Source organism: Rhineura floridana, chromosome 8, assembly GCF_030035675.1.
Source record: "Rhineura floridana isolate rRhiFlo1 chromosome 8, rRhiFlo1.hap2, whole genome shotgun sequence".
Lineage (NCBI taxonomy): Eukaryota > Metazoa > Chordata > Lepidosauria > Squamata > Rhineuridae > Rhineura > Rhineura floridana.
Genome location: NC_084487.1, coordinates 134,327,829 through 134,343,188, shown reverse-complemented (window position 1 = coordinate 134,343,188; position 15,360 = coordinate 134,327,829).

The following is a 15,360-nucleotide window of genomic DNA, read 5'->3' as shown; positions in this document are numbered from 1 at the left end:
TTTGGAGGCAGTTTGCCATCAAGAATCTCTCTGTCTCTCCCCACTGAAACAAATAGGGCCCAGTCCAGGCTATGAAAAAAACAGATTCTGCGTGCACACACACACCCTTTACGATGCTAGCCAAACATTTTTAGAGGCAGTTTGCCACAAAGAATCTCCCCTTCCCTCCACCGACAATAAAAATGGTCCAGTCTGGCCCATGAAGAAACCAGATTCCTCAAAAAAACCCCAAACACCATTATGATGGCAGCCAAACATTTTTAGGGGCTGTTGCCACCAAGAATCTCTTTTCCCATCTCTCCCTCCTACAGTAAAGAGGGCCCAATCCAGCCTATGAAGAAACCAGATCCCACCCTCACCCACTATACTCTCTCTCTCTCTCTCTCTCTATTATATGGCTCATAGAATCATAGAATAGTAGAGTTGGAAGGGGCCTACAAGGCCATCAAGTCCAACCCCCTGCTCAATGCAGGAATCCAAATCAAAGCATTCCCGACAGATGGCTGTCCAGCTGCCTCTTGAATGCCTCCAGTGTTACAGAGCCCACTACCTCTCTAGGTAATTGGTTCCATTGTCGTAAGGCTCTAACAGTTAGGAAGTTTTTCCTGATGTCCAGTCAAAATCTGGTTTCCTGCAGCTTGAGCCCATTATTCCATGTCCTGCACTCTGGGACGACCAAGAAGAGATCCCGGCCCTCCTCTATTTGACAACCTTTCATGTACTTGAAGAGTGCTATCATATCTCCCCTCAGTCTTCTCTTCTCCAGGCTAAACATCCCCAGTTCTTTCAGTCTCTCCTCATAGGGCTTGGTTTCCAGTCCCCTGATCATCCTTGTTGCCCTCCTCTGAACCTGTTCCAGTTTGGCGGCATCCTTCTTGAAGTGCGGAGACCAGAACTGGATGCAGTACTCAAGATGAGGCCTAACCGGTGCTGAATAGAGGGGAACGCGATTTGGAAATTATACTTCTGTTAATGCAGCCTAAAATAGCATTTGCCTTTTTTGCAGCCGCATCACACTGTTGGCTCATATTCACCTTGTGATCAACGACAATTCCAAGATCCTTCTCACATGTCGTACTGCTGAGCCAAGTATCCTGCATCTTGTAACTGTGCATTTGGTTTCTTTTTCCTAGGTGTAGAACTTTGCATTTATCCCTGTTGAATGTCATTCTGTTGTTTTCAACCCAGCCTATCAAGGTCCCTTTCAATTTTGTTTCTGTCTTCCACGGTATTACCTATGCCCCCCAATTTTGTATCATCTGCAAATTTGATAAGTATGCTCTATACCTCTTCATCCAAGTCGTTAATAAAAATAAAAATTCGCATCATATGTGTATTAATGGGTAAACTGTAACAAGAGATCCTCAAAAAGGCCATTAACAAACCACTTATATGATGGCAATATATTGATGACATCTTTATGGTCTGGACAAATGGTAAAGAGAGTTTAGAACAATTTAAAAATTACGTCAACTCTATCCATCCATCTATTAAGTTTACATTTAATAGTACAAATGATAATCCCCACATCCCTTTTCTTGATGTCCTTCTCACAATTGAAAACAACAAAATATCTAATGATCTCTATAGCAAACCCACTGATGCCCACACCTATCTTAACTGGAAATCCTGCCATCCAAAGTATATAAAGAAAAACATTGTGTATAGCTTATCTCTGAGAATCAAACATTTGCAACAATGAGGATAAATACCAGAGAAGGATCAGTGAATGTAAAGAACACCTTCTTCTGAGAGGATATCCTCCACATATTATTGATTGCAACATCCACCAAGCCTCCATTCTGTCCAGAGAAAACCTCTTCCATCATAATGAGGTGTCAAAGAACAAAGAACAACAGATTCCATTTGTGGTAGATTTCCATCCAGCATCTCCTAACTATCACCGAGCAATCATGGAGAGCTACGCATTGCTGGCTAACTCTGAACACCTTGCTAGAGCCATCAACAAGCTTCCTGCTGTAGCATTTCGCCAGCCTCCTCATTTGTGCAGACTGTTGGTGAGAGCTGTGCTTAAGCCACCTGTCACCAATCCTGGGTCTCATCCTTGTCACTCCAACGCTGTATCACCTGTGTGTACCTCAGGGAGACAGCTACTTTCAAAAGCACTAGGACAGGCAGGACATATTACATCAAACAGAACATCACCTGCAGGTCCTGCAATATAATTTATGTCATTGAATGCAAAAGACCAGGATGTCATATCCAGTAAGTAGGAAAAACTACAACTGACCTATGCACACGCTTCAGAAACCACAAATCAGCAATCTTGACAAAAAAGTGGAGCATCCAGTTTGAAAACATTTCAATACTGAGGGCCACAGTCTGTTGGATTTTTCTATAACAGCTATAGAAATGCCAACAGATCCATCAGCACTGACTGAGAGGGAGAACTTTTGGATATACTCTCTGGACACATTGGCACCACATGGCCTTAACCTGGAGGACAGTACGAGCATCACTTAGCTTCTGCCAATGAAGCCCCTCTGAGCATTCCATCCTCAAAGCTCTATAACTGCCACCTTGGTAACAGCATTTGTATGTTGGCAGCTGATGAAGGTGGAAGCCGAAACTTTTTTGGTAGAAAAATAAAAACCTCTGTTTTGTTAATCACAGACATTCAGAGAGAGAGAGAGGGAGAGGGAGAGAGAGAGAGAGAGAGAGAGTTTGTGTGTGTGTGTGTGTGTGTTTTGAAAGCAACAAACAGAACTTCACCCAAGCTTGCTCTGGATCCCTATAAGGATTCCATTAATCACCTCTTTATGATGGTGGTTTTCTCTAGACAGAATGGAAGCTCAATGGATGTTGCAATCAATAATATGTGGAGGATATCCTCTCAGAAGAAGGTGTTCTTTACATTCACTGATCCTACTCTGGTATTTATCCTCGTTGTTGCAAATGTTTGATTCTCAGAGCTACGCTATATACTTTATATACTTTGGATGGCAGGATTTCCAGTTAAGATAGGTGTGGGCATCAATGGGTTTGCTGTAAAGATCAGTAGCTATTTTGTTGTCTTCAATGGTGAGAAGGACATCAAGAAAAGAGATGTGTGGATTATCATTTGTACTATTAAATGTAAACTTAATAGATGTATGGATAGAGTTGACGTAATTTTTAAATTGTTCTAAACTCTCTTTACCATTTGTCCAGACCATAAAGATGTCATCAATGTATCACCATCATATAAGTGCAGAGCTTGGAAAAGTTACTTTTTTGAACTACAACTCCCATCAGCCCAATGAGTGGCCATGCTGGCTGGGGCTGATGGGAGTTGTAGTTCAAATAAGTAACTTTTCCAAGCTCTGTATAAGTGGTTTGTTAATGGCCTTTTTGAAGATCTCTTGTTCCAGTTTACCCATAGATTCACATATAATGGAGCCATGCGAGTCCCCATAGCTGTGCCTTGTAGTTGCAGGTAGTGTTCTCCGTTGAAAGTAAAGTTCTTGCAAGTCAGGACTAGTGTAGCTAAAGTTGTGATAATAATGATGGGATTCAGGCTTAAATGAGTTCGTTAACACCAGAGAATACTCCAACAGAGGTTCTCACAACTTTAGCTAGTAGTCTCTAAGCCACTCCTACTAGAACTTATTATCATCCTTGGAGACAGGGGTGAGACCATAGCAATGATTGTGATTGGCTGGGATATCCAAAGATGATTGGCCAGAACAAAAGATGACAGAAACAAGACAAGGTTTGCTTTGTGGTGGAGACCAACTGATTCCAGCAGTATAGTTTCTAGGGTTACAGGATCTGTAGATACTAATGATGTCTACCACAACAGGCACCATCTTCATCTGGCTTGGGATCTTTTGTAGCTGGGCAAAGGCAGCTTTCATGAGCATTCTAGGAATTCCTATGTCAACCAAAACACAGGCACAGAGGGACTGCTAAGTTTGGTAAGTGGAGAGCAACATGGAGGACCAGATGTTGAGTGGGTCAGTGAGTGAATTTACTGAAACCAGTCCCACACGAATTGGCCCTGCTTGACCTTGTGGTTGGTCCTGAAACCACTGACCATTTGGGGGGGGCAGTCCCATGCATGTGTGTGTCCATAGTAGAGACAGAGGTCTATTGGTCTATTTGTCTCTTCTGCCCCTCCTCTAGCTGCATAGCTTTTTGCCTAAGTGTGGGGCACATCAGGTCAGCAAGCTGAGTGGCCTTGTGCTTGATGATGACTCTCCTGGTGCCCTATCTGGAGACAACAATATCAGTTGACTCTCCTGGTGCCCTATCTGGAGACAACAATATCAGTGGCTGGTTGATTCAATTAAGAAAATTCATCCCAGATCTTATCAGACAAACACTCCTGGAACTGGTCCATCAGGGCAGGATCATTCTGGGTAAGGTCCTGGACCACCAATCAAAACTTGATTGGAATCCACCACTGAATTGCAGGAGCTTGCAGTTTGCAAAGGGCAGGTACAAGTGAGCCACAAAGGTCTGAAGGTTTGCCCAGTAGGATGCTTGAATACAGAAGCCTATTTGATAGTCTTCTCGCTTAAAAGGTCAATCACAAATCAAAACCAAGTATGTTCATTCAAGAAATGTTCAGGCTGAAGTTCCAAATACAGTTGTCAGAAGGCCAGGTAAAAAGGGAACTGATCTGGATCCTCAGTGGAAGCTGGTCTATAAGGGTGAATGGGGCTCTGCCCCATCAATCTCAGTCTGCCATCAGTCAGGCCCCACTTACCCTTGTCTTTCATACTTATACCCAAGTCTAGGGGGGTGGCACTAGCTGTCAGCTTCCCCCTCCTCAGTCTCAGTGTTGCCCTTGTACAACTCAGCAGGGAGGAGGATGGGTACAAACCTAGAAGTAGTTGGGTCTGCCTGTCATTGATTCTGGCTTCACCTACTGTTGGTCTCCCTGCCTTCTGCCCCACCAGCCCCAATGTGCACCAGCCACCACTGGACTGAAAAGTCTGACAGGTTAGCACAGAAGGGAAAACCCACTGCTCAGGGCTTTGCTGGAATTGGGCCAGTTGTGCCCACAACTGCAGCTCCTGATCTGGGCTGAAAAAAACTATCATTTTCTCCAGATTAGGAAGGCTGGAGCTTGGAGAAGAGCTGTTGCTTCAGCAATAAAGCAGTTCAGATTGGAAGATTATATAGAAGGAGGTTCCACCCCTTCCTGGGTCTTATCCAGGCTCTGATCTGAGCAGGTGCTTCCATGCACTTCCCCTGTTCCTAAGCAGACTCACATGCAGCTATTCAGGTATTTTAGTCTCAGCTCTGAACCTCCTATTCACTGTTTCCTCTGCTTCTGTAACTCTAGGAAAGATACAGAGTATCAGAGAACTGGCCAGGAACCTAGAAGGTTGTTGGGACCTCCAGTTTTGGGACAGGCTGCTTAGGGTCCCTGACAGTGTGGAGGTCTGCTAGATGGTCCCTTGCTCCTCCTCTGAGACCTCAGATTTGAGGTCTGGGCAGGGCTGGACCCTCACACTACTCCAATTCTGCAGAAAACACCCATTTTTTCAAGGGAGATATTCATGAAGGTATGGGGAATTTAGGCCCAGCCCTATCAACTTCAGCTAATTGTAAGATCACTTTCGCCTGGCCCCTCCAAAACTGCTGATAGCAGCACATTTGTTAGGTAGAAGAGTGCCTGCACATTTTGCCTCATATCAAATTCAACAAGGGCCACAGACTTGCTTTTTTAAAAAAATGAAAGCTGGGAATCTTTTTTAGGCAAAGAGGAATTGTGCAGATACATTCCAAGAGAAACACACATAAAAATATAGCTTAGTTGTGATGAAACAAGAAAATGTTCTTCATGCCACTAAAGTACAGGTTGATTCTCAGATTCTTTTCCATTTAGATCAGCATTATCCAACCTTTTTCGACCCAATGCCCCTTTGCAAAATCTTTTTGTGCCCAACGCCCCCTCAGATTAAGTATATGCCAATGCTTCCTATTCTTCCCTTAAAATATGAGTAATGCATAAAAGGTATTTTCAATGATTATTACTGATCGTTTTTATCATGCCTTTTTATTGCACTTAGATTACACATTGAATTCTTAGTATGATTTATTAATATACATACATAGTTACACACAAGAAACAAATTGCAGATATAGGAGTTGTTCCTTATTTCACAAATCCTAAAAACATAAGCAAAAACTAATTAAGTCTGCACAGTATGAACCAATAGAATATACTGTGTTACTTAACAACAAACTCATTCAGTTTACCAGCATTGTTTCGTTAAACAAGTTCATTTAAACATCACAGAAACAACGGGTAGTGAGTGTGTCCCATTCCTGAAGAAAACCAGCGAATAACTGACTGTCTGCATCACCCGTTTGCACACGGCACTCATCCGTTGGAAGAATGCGCCCTCCACCAATACACCCAGCTTATCGAACACTCTCTCGTGATTGGTTCCAACATCTCTCAAGACAGCATCAGAACATTACCTAGTGCCGGGGCGTGGCTAATATCCCCATTCCTTGATATGACATTGGCCGCTATTCAGAAATTCTTTACTAAAGAGCACGCACTATTTATAGTGTTATTTCCATGAATTGAGACTATTAAATACATTCTAACTGGAGACAAAACAGTTTAAAAATTAATGATTTGTGTATTAAGAGAGCTTCGGCTATGGGGAGGTATACAAGTATAATAAATAAATAAATAAATAAATATTAAATGAAATTAAATGCTTCAACTGTCGCATCAGACCGCCAAATGTCAACGCCCCCCTAATGAACCCAAACACCCCCCTAAAGTTTGTAGTCATGCCAACGCCCCCCTGGAAGGCTGTAACGCCCTCCGGGGGGGGGGCACTACCGCTCACATTGGGAATCGCTGATTTAGATTGATATAACGCAGAACTTTTCTGCATGTGGCTAATCACCACACCAGGGCCAATCTTTCCCGAAAGTTGATAGCTATATCTTAGATTTCTCCCATGTGCCTTCCCCTTACATAGTATTTGTCTAGGAATTATTAATACTTTGTAGGAAAGCCCAACAGATACCTTTCCTCCCTGTCAGCCCTCAACCAGGCATGCTGCTAGTTTGCTGGATGTGATGCAATGCACCCAATCGTTACTGATTATGTCAGGACCTCCTGGGCCTCATCCAGCAGCCTGCTCCTCTCTAGCTCTCCAAGGCACTCCATACTCATCATTCTGTATGGGCACACTCTGGTTCTAGAGAGTAGGCAATTGATCCAAATGGAGTAGACAAATGGATCCTGTATTTGAAGGCCTCACATTACCAGAAATGGCCAAGTATGCTGCATTGTGCCTGTTTGATGGAAGGCAAAAGAAGAAGGAAAATGCTGCAGCAAAAGACCATGGGGATATTTACCATAAGCTCATAGCAGCATGTGCAAAGGGGGAAATAATATGCTTTATTTTCTGTATTTGTGACTATATGGCTATGTCCTTGTGGACATTAATGCCTACATGGATTGCTGTGTTGATGTGTGCATTTGTGAGCCTTGATTCACACATGAGCACTTTCAATTTTATGCCTCCAAAATCTATCTTGGTGTTTTCCATCCACATTAATGGGTAGCGCTTGGTGGAATATATTTGTGCTGTGTGGTGTGGTGTGTCACTCAAAGCCAGGAAACCTGAGGTTCATTGTTGCCATGCACATAAGTATTTGTTTACCTTTGCACCCACACCTTTTTTAAAATTGACCTTTTTTAATTGACATTTCTGATATACCAAATTTGCACAAAAGAACAGTTAAAAATAAAAATGGGTGTCACTGAAGCCAAGCAAGGATTTAGTCACTCACATTAAAGGCTACCACTTCCTTTCCTCTGCTTTTCCATTTCCACTTCCTATTTGCAAGGACAAATCTGATTTTATTTTTAATACAACTGCTTTGTGCAAGAGCAGTTCTATGCAAATGAGCTGGTTGAAAAACTAAAATAAAAATATTGCAAACTTTATTTTCAGCAACAACTGGTGGAAAAAGGCAGGCTACATCCTTTCCTTTGAGCTGATGGAAACAAAATAGAAGTAAAGGATTTGGGATTTGATGGCACCCAGCAAAGGGCTACTACACATGGAAAAACAACCTACCTATGCAGTGCACTGCAGTGTATCCACAGTCGGGTGACATATGATTTTATATTAGACTTTCTTCCCTTATCCAGTTATCTGAGGATCAGGAAAATCCAAATCTGTAGGGGGAAAGAGTGGGCTACCACTTGAATAAGGAGAATGTTATGTGGATGCCAATAATGATAATAATGTCACAAGCAGCTTCTGATCCACATTAAACTCCAGTGTGGATGAGCCCTACATTATCTGGTTCACCAAATTTAATCCTGACTGAAATATTTGGAGAGTGTTGCATGGAGTAGGGCATTCTGCATATGGTGGCCCCTACTCTTCAGAATTTCCCACTCAATGAGGTTTGCCTGCCAATCTCCCTGCATTATTTCAATTATTTTAATTTTTCATTTAAAACTTTTCGCTGGGTACTGAATGCCTGTTTTATTTGTAGCAATTTAGTTATGTTGTGTGTTACCGATCCATTTCAAATTATATATAGCTGGTACAGTAGGGCCCTGCGTTTTGGTGCCCTGCTTTTCGGTGTTCTGCTAATATGGCACCAGTGGGGCAATCAGCTGTAGCGCAAGGAGCTTCAGGGGCCAAGTGCTGCCAAGCAGCTGGAGCTCCCCGTGCTACAGTACAGCTGATTGCACCGGAGCAGCAGGCGGCTTCGGGCTCTGTCCCACTTTCCAGCGATTTTCGCTTTTCGGTGGGGGTCTGGAACGTAACCTGCTGTATGAGTGGGGCCCTACTGTATCTATATATATATATATTATATAGCTGGTATAAGGCATTCAATTTTAAATTAATTTATTTGTACTTTTTATCAATTGTAATATTTACAATATTTAATTTTCACATTTCCCTTGAGCATATTCCTACAAAAAGTGACTTATAAATTTATATACACAGAAGCTTCAAAAATGAATCTCTCTCTATCTCTCTATATATTTGACTGTTCTTTTGTGCAAATCTGGTGTGTGTGTGTATTATACACACACACACACACACTTCTATATATTTTAATACTTAACTTTCTACTTTTAATACTTAGCAAAAATGAAATCTATGTATACATAAGTTTTGCTAACAGTTTTTATTCCTAAGCATTATCTTGCCCCAAACAGAACTTGGGTTCTATTTCCTCTGAACCCTGTTAGAATACTGTGCCATCTGCTACCCTGTGAGAAATGTCTGTGTGAATGACAACTGAAGCTGAATATATATTGTCAATATCCCCATATGCTTCGTCACCTTGCAGTGGTGAGTAGGCTTGCATGTTCCAATGAACCCTGTGAGCGATGCCGTCAGGAGTCATGTACTCCCAGCAGGGTCACCCATGGCGGTAAGGTCAAGGGAGAGGAACCATACAAAGAATGATCTAAGAAAGTCCTCAACAGCAGAACAGGGGGAGGATAACAATCTGTATGTTACAACGGCTGTGAAGGCGGATGAAGGCTGCAGCAGATTAAAGACTTCCAATCATCATGGTATCCATGCCATTGGATCAAAGCCTTTTTCTGTCAAGATTGTGTGTTGATCATCATGCACCTATCTCCCCACATAAAACAAATTCACACACAGGCATCTTCCAACCAAACCAAACCAAACCAAACCAAAAGTCCCATGGTGATTGGCGACTGGCAACAGGGGCAGGACTGTGAAATCCGGAAGCCCCTAGTCATATACCGGCACATGGGTGCTGGATGGACTCAGTCATCCTGGCTCAAGGACCGAGGCAGTTGAGTTGTTCGGCAGCTGTATCCACGACTGAGCAGTCCTATTCAAGATCCACTGTGCTCACCCCGTATGGGGAAGGGGCTAGAAAAGGTGCCCTAAACATAGTCTGCCTCATCTCTCTCCCTGACTGGATCACCGCGTCCAGTGGGGTCACCACTTAGCAGTCGCAAAAGACAAATGAACTTTGGAACGTGGAATATATGGACATTGTTGGACTTGGCTAGTGAAAGCTGGCAGGGCTGGAACCACCGGTTGGGCCAAGGAGGTGGTTAATGCCTCCTTGAGGGAGGGAGTGGTCCCTGGTAACCTCAAGGAGGCAGTAGTGAGACCTCTTTTAAAGAAACCCTCCTTGGACCCAGATAATTTAAACAACTATAGACCGGTGGCGAATGTCCCTTTTTTGGGCAAGGTTTTGGAGCGGGTGGTTGCCAGCCAACTCCAGGCGCTCTTGGATGAAACCGATTATCTAGATCCGTTTCAATCTGGTTTCAGGCCTGGTTTTGGCACCGAAACAGCCTTGGTCGCCCTGTATGATGACCTGTGTCGGGAGAGGGACAGGGGGAGTGTGACTCTGTTGATTCTCCTTGATCTCTCAGCGGCGTTTGATACCATCGACCATGGTATCCTTCTGAGGAGACTCGCGGAGTTGGGTGTCGGGGGCACTGCTTGGCAGTGGTTCCGCTCCTACTTCGCGGATCGTCACCAGAAGGTAGTGCTTGGGGAACATCACTCGACACCATGGACTCTCCATTGCGGAGTCCCTCAGGGGTCGGTTTTGTCCCCCATGCTTTTCAACATCTACATGCAGCCGCTGGGTGCAGTCATCAGGAGTTTTGGAGTGCGTTGCCATCAGTATGCTGATGACACGCAGCTCTATTTCTCCTTTTCATCTTCTTCAGGTGAGTCTGTTGATGTGCTGAACCGTTGCCTGACCGCGATAATGGACTGGATGAGAGCTAATAAACTGAGACTCAATCCAGACAAGACCGAGACATTGTTGGTGAATGCCTTCCCTGCTCAGATGGTGGATGTTAACCCTGTTCTGGATGGGGTTACACTCCCCCTGAAGGAACAGGTATGTAGTTTGGGGGTTCTTCTCGACTCTTCCCTGTCTCTCGAGGCCCAAGTGGCCTCGGTGGCACGGAATGCATTTTACCATCTTCGTCTGGTAGCCCAACTACGCCCCTATCTGGACAGGGACGACCTCGCCTCCGTTGTTCACGCTCTGGTAACTTCAAGATTGGATTACTGTAATGCGCTCTACGTAGGGCTGCCCTTGAAGACAATTCGGAAGCTTCAGCTGGTGCAGAACGCAGCTGCCAGACTACTGACGAGGACCAGTCGGTCTTCGCATATAACACCTGTCTTGGCGCGTCTGCACTGGCTTCCTATTTGCTTCCGGGCGAGATTCAAGGTGCTGGTTCTTACCTATAAAGCCTTACACGGCGTGGGACCTCAACACCTTGTGGAACACCTCTCTCGATACGAACCTACCCGTTCACTTCGTTCAGAATCTAAGGCCCTCCTCCGGGTACCAACCCATCGGGAAGCCCAGAGGGTGGTTACTAGATCTAGGGCCTTTTCTGTGGTGGCCCCTGAGTTGTGGAACAGCCTCCCCGAAGAGGTACGCCTGGCGCCTACACTTCTATCTTTTCGGCGCCAGGTAAAGACCTTTTTATGCTCCCAGGCATTTTAAATTTTCTTAACCATTTTAATCTTTTAATCCGTATTTTTTAATTTTTGTCGTATTGTGTTTTTGTAGTGTTTTTTGTTGTTTGTTTGTATACGTTTTTATGATTTTTATTATGATATATTGTATTTTATCTTGTTTGTTCACCGCCCTGAGAGCTATTCTGCTAAGGGCGGTATATAAATTGAAATAATAAATAAATAAATAAAATAACGTTCTGAATGCAGGACTGCCATCATTGCGAGGGAGTTGAGACATTTTGATATTGACATAGCAGCACTCCAAAAACTCGAAGAGCAGCAGAGGGACAATTGAAGGAAGAAAAAGGAGGTTACACCTTCTTCTGGAAAGGACTGCCTGAACAAGAACGACAAATACATGGAGTAGGCTTTGCTATTAAAAATGATCTTGTGAAGCTCTTGTCAGAAGTTCCTATTGGCATTAATGAACGACTCTCAACTCTCCGGTTAAAATTTGCCAAAACCCAGCAGGCAACTATTCTAAGTACTTATGCACCAACATTAGATGCTGATGAAGACATCAAGGAAAATTTTTATACCCAGCTGGACACCATCTTATCAGAGATACCTAAGGAGAATAAAATTACCCTCCTGGGCAATTTCAATGCAAGAGTTGGGTGTGATTTTGATTTATGGCCAGAAACCATTGAGAAAGAAGGAGTTGGCAATAAGCAACCTGAATGGCATTCTACTTCTGACTAAATGTGCAGAGCATAATCTTGTTATCACGAACACACTCTTTCGCCAGAAAGATAAATTTAAAACATCATGGAAGCACCTTTGGTCGAAGCACTGGCATCTCCTGGATTACGTAATTGTCCGTGCCAGAGATCGTTGTGATGTACTCCTCACCAGGGCCATGACGAGTGCCGATGACTGCTGGACTGATCACCGATTAATTCAATTCACTATGGCCATTAATATTGTTCCTCAACGTAGGCTCCAAGGAAGAAAACCAAGGCATAAAATGAGCATCCACGCCCTTCAAGATCCTATTAAGCGAGCTTGCTTTCAAACAACTCTCAAGAAACATCTACCTACGGAACTCCCTGAAAACATCGAGGAACACTGGATTAAACTGAAGACTTCCATTATTGCAGCATGTGAACAAACTATTGGATACCAAACTAAGAAACATCAGGACTGGTTTGATGAGAATGATAGTGAGATTGAACATATCATTGACAAGAAAAGGAAAGCCTTCCAGATATGGCAGAAAGACATTAACTGTGCTGCTAAGAAAAAAATCTATGGCTGTGCAAAGGCTGAGGTCCAAAGAAGAACTAGAGAACTTAAGAATGCCTGGTGGATAAAGAAAGCTCAAGAAATCCAGCATTTTGCAGATGCTCATGATGCACGGGGCTTTTTTAATGCCACAAAGGCCATCTATGGACCAACAAATGATGGTACAAATCCCTTACGTTCAATAGAAGGTACCAAACTTCTAAAGGACAAAAAGTCTATTGCACTGGGTTGAAAAGAGCATTACCATGACCTCCTTAACTGTAACTCTATTGTGGCTGATGAGGTCTTCTCGCAAATCCCACAACAACAAATTAGAAATGAGCTTGCAGTATCCCCTAATTTGGATGGAGTCAGTAAAGCCGTTAATCAAATGAAGAATAACAAAGCTAGTGGACCTAATGGGATTCCTGCTGAAGTCTTTAAAGAAGGTGGGCCTGATCTTACCCAACAACTTCATAAGCTCATCGAAAAAATCTGGATAAGGGAGGAGATCCCGGAAGACTTTAAAGAGGTAAAGGTGTCCCCGCACTTGTAGTGCAAGTCGTTTCCGACTCTTAGGGTGACGTCTTGCGACGTTTACTAGGCAGACCGTATATATGGGGTGGGATTGCCAGTTCCTTCCCCTGCCTTTCTTTACCCCCCAGCATATGCCGGGTACTCATTTTACTGACTACAGATGGATGGAAGGCTGAGTGGACTTCGATCCCTTTTACCGGAGATTCGACTTCCTCCTTCCATTGGAATCGAACTCTGGCCATGAGCAGAGCTTCGGCTGCATTACCGCCGCTTACCACTCTGTGCCACAGAGGATATTTCCGGAAGACTTTAGGAATGCCATAATTATCACTCTTTTCAAGAAGGGTGATACAACAGATTGTGGGAACTATCGAGGCATCTCTCTTCTTGCTATCCCAGGTAAAATCCTTGCAAGGATCCTCGCAAATCGCCTCCTACCTATCTCAGAAGACATCCTCCCTGAATCCCAAAATGGTTTCCGCCCTTCCAGGGGGACAGTGGACATGATCTTCACTGCACGACAGCTTCACGAAAAATGCAGGGAGCAAAACCAACCTCTGTATATGGCATTTATTGATCTGACTAAGGCCTTTGATACTGTAAATCAAACTGCTCTCTGGACCATCCTTCTGTAAATTGGATGCCCTGATAAATTTGTGAATGTTTTGCGACTCCTCCATGAAAACATGACAGCAACAATTTTGGATAACAATGGATCTCAAAGTGATCCATTCAAAGTGGGATCAGGCGTCGAACAGGGATGTATCATTGCTCCGACCTTGTTTGCTATTTTTATTGCCATGATTCTCCACCTTGTTGAGGGGAAACTTTCCACTGGCGTGGAAATCACATATCAAACAGATGAAAAGTTTTTTAATCTCAGTAGGCTGAAAGCAAAAAGTAAGGTAATGTTAACCTCTGTCATAGAACTTCAATATGCTGATGATAATGTAGTCTCCCCACATTCACAGGAAGATCTTCAAACTTCATTCAAGCATATGAAAAGCTTGGCCTCTCGCTTAACATCAAAAAAACCAAAGTGCTTCATCAGCAAGTGCGAACCAATCCGTCAGTAGCACCATCAATCCAGCTTAATGGTGCGACGCTGGAGAACTTCAATCATTTTTCTTATCTTGGCAGCCATCTCTCTGTAAAAGCTGACATCAATGCTGAAATTCAGCATCGTCTGAGCTCTGCGAGTGCCGCATTCTCCCAAATGAAGCGTAGAGTGTTCGAGGATCGGGATATTCGCAGGGAGACCAAAATGCTTATTTACAAAGCCATTGTACTATCGGCCTTACTGTACACCTGTGAAACATGGACCATCTATAAACGCCATTCCCAACTTCTTGAAAGATTCCACCAATGCTGCCTCCGGAAAATTCTGCAAATTACTTGGGAAGATAGGCGGACTAATGTTAGCGTATTGGAAGAAACAAAGACTACCAGTGTTGAAACAATGATCCTCCAACATCAACTTCACTGGACCGGCCATGTTGTTCAAATGCCTGATCACCGTCTTCCAAAGCAGCTACTTTACTCCCAACTTAAGGATGGAAAAAGGAATATCGGTGGACAGCAAAAGAGGTTTAAAGATGTTCTCAAAGCTAATCTAAAAAATGTAACATGAACGTCGAGAACTGGGAAGCCTTGGCCCTTGAGCGTCCCAATTGGAGGTCGGCCATTATCAAAGGTGCTATGGACTTTGAAGAAGCACGAGTACAGGGCGAAAGGGACAAACGAGCTAAGCGGAAGGCACGTCAAACAAATCCTCATAGTGACCATCTTCCATCTGGAAACCTATGTCCTCACTGTGGGAGGCTGTGTGGGTCCAGAATTAGCCTCCACAGTCACTTACAGACCCACCGTTAAAGACCTTATCTTGGAAGACAATCTTACTCGGCCACGAGTGATCGCCAATGAATGAATGCTTCAGTCACTCTACAATTAGCGGCTTCCATTGTATTCTGCACCTAAGGGCACAATCCAACTCACCTTTATGTCGGGCTGGGCCGAGTTGGATGCCACAGACCACCAGCGGCCCTGGCAGGCTCCTGGTGCTGCTAGGTTTTGCCAGCCTCTGCTAGCAGCAGCCCTCCACTGCAGC